Genomic DNA, 2,431 nt, shown 5'->3' with positions numbered 1-2,431 from the left:
GAAATTAATAAAAAATATTTTTTTCATATTAATAGAAAATATTTTTCAAAATCATTTTCTTTTAATTTCATAATCAAATTGATGATTCATTATTTATTAATGCATATTATTATTATTAATTAATGCATTATTATTAATTATGATTAATCTAGGGTGCAGACTGGAATTAAATGAAATGATTAGATTTCTCCTGAAAAATAGAGTAAAATATGAAAAAAATTGCGGAAATAATTGATTTATTTTCGTCTAGTTTAAGATTCCTTCGAGTCGATTAATCCGTGGGGTCATTGGGCTTCTCGGAATGGCTCTTAAATTGGATCGTTTGGAAAACAAATCCATTGGAGTTGAACAATCGGGTTAATTTAAATGCAGAATGCTGAGAATGCAGACGAGAATTGTCAGCTGAGATGAGCAGGAGTCTTTTAAACTCGATCGGTCATTTAAACCGATGACAAAAGTAAATGCTCTATTTAAAATTGTCCATCAAAATATTTATCAAGTCATTGGCCTATTTTATGGAATGGAAATTGAGTGAGAAATTGAGATATCGATTTTTAATGAAAATAATTGAATGACGGAGAGTTAAATTGCAGAAATAATTATTGTCATTTTTGGGGGGTAATTGTAAAATTTGGTTAATGGATTTTTGGGTTTAGTGGGCCATTTTGACCCAGGGTATGACGGGTGTTTCTTGTAGACGACGGCCTCGTGTCACAGTCCTAGCGCATTTTACTTCTCGCTCATTGCCAAAAACGCTTTTTGCACACGCGATTCGCCGTTACGTCTAGAAATAGACTGATCGAATGTTATAGAGTGAGAGGGGATGGATAGACCTGACGATAGCCTACATCCGGGTTTTTAACCCTTGAAAACACCAGTAAATATTGTTAATCATTGTTGTTAAACTAAAGAAAGAGAGTACTTCTCTTCGAGGCGAGTTTTCAGGGAATATCTCGGAATTGTGCGGAAATAGGGATTTTTTTATTGATATCTTTTTTGTAGCTCTTCCAATTCTCTATAAAAAATGTACAAGTGATAATGACGCTATTTGTATTCAATAAGGAGATATTAATTGAAAACGTGTCAAGGAAAAATGCACATCGTTTTGTTACGGAAATTCTGACACGATGAACAAGTCGGTGATTTATCTCGAAAACTCTCGATTTGTGGCGGAAACATGTAGGAACTTTTCTGTCACCAATTGAATTTCCAGCAAAAAAAGTCTTATAACATTTGCTCCTACAATCGATATTTATCGAGATAAATCGATGAATGAGTCACAAAAACTTCAATCCCAATTCACAATTTTCAAATTTCCGCAGAAATGAAACCATAACTTTTCAAAATTGAATTTCAAATTTAAACACCGGAAGTGGCAAACACTCGATCGATCAATTGACCTTGAAAATGATTCCGCAGTAATGAATCGAGACAAATTCTCCCTTGGGATTCCCCGCACTAACTGCCGGGGAAGTCAATAATCAATTGATGATTTGAATGGAATGATAAAAGCCCCGGGGCCCGATTTTCCATGACGACAAATGACGAAACAAGCGCAGAGTCGAGTGGTAATTATTTTCAGATAATGCATTTGACATTTTCGTGTTATTCTCTGCCAAGGTTCTAGCTTTCAAGAGAAAACGCACGATTCGTCTTCACTTGACAGCACCTTGACGCTTTACTACGACCGTCAAAACCATTACGCAATTGCGATTGAATGAACAGATATTTTCGTTCCTAGCATTTAAATTTTTATTTTTATCAGTAATTGTCCCACGCCAGTCGTCACAAAATTCCTTCAACGAGGAAAAAAAAAAACAAAATCATTCCATTAAAATAAAAACTCAAACTGAAATCATCATCCAGTAATTGAAGACATACTTATCGGTGATGCGACCTCTCAATTCGTGGAGTAATTAATTTAATGATTTCACGCACTCGTCCCACGACAATTAAATTCAATTGCCTGTGCCTCCAATTACCGCAAATGTTTGGATAAAAAAATTGATGACTTACGTAATCAGCGTAATTCATTGGGATGGGACTCAATAGAGATAAATAATGACAATTGGGCATTGAAAATATTTAAACCTTGAGCCGAGCCCACGCTTTTCGCTGAAGTCAGGGGTTCAGATCCGATCCATTCATCAATGATTTTCCCACGTCATCTGCATTCGAATTTTTGCACGTGGTGGAATGATTGGGTAATTACTATTCCTTTGTCGTGACAATTCTACAATTCTCGGTGGAGTATTTTGTCACAGAAGTTCTCGAAATAACGAACAAAAAAGAACTGATCAATTATCCAGAAATTTTTCATTTTATTCAGGTTTTTACTGCATTTTATTATTTATATGTATCATAATTCACGTGAAATTCCGGGATATAAATAATTTTCAACTATCTCATCCGCTAAAAAAAATGAATAAAT

This window comes from Fopius arisanus, unplaced genomic scaffold, assembly GCF_000806365.1.
Source record: "Fopius arisanus strain USDA-PBARC FA_bdor unplaced genomic scaffold, ASM80636v1 scaffold00461, whole genome shotgun sequence".
Classification (NCBI taxonomy): Eukaryota; Metazoa; Arthropoda; class Insecta; order Hymenoptera; family Braconidae; genus Fopius; species Fopius arisanus.
Note: the sequence above shows the minus strand (reverse complement) of the source record.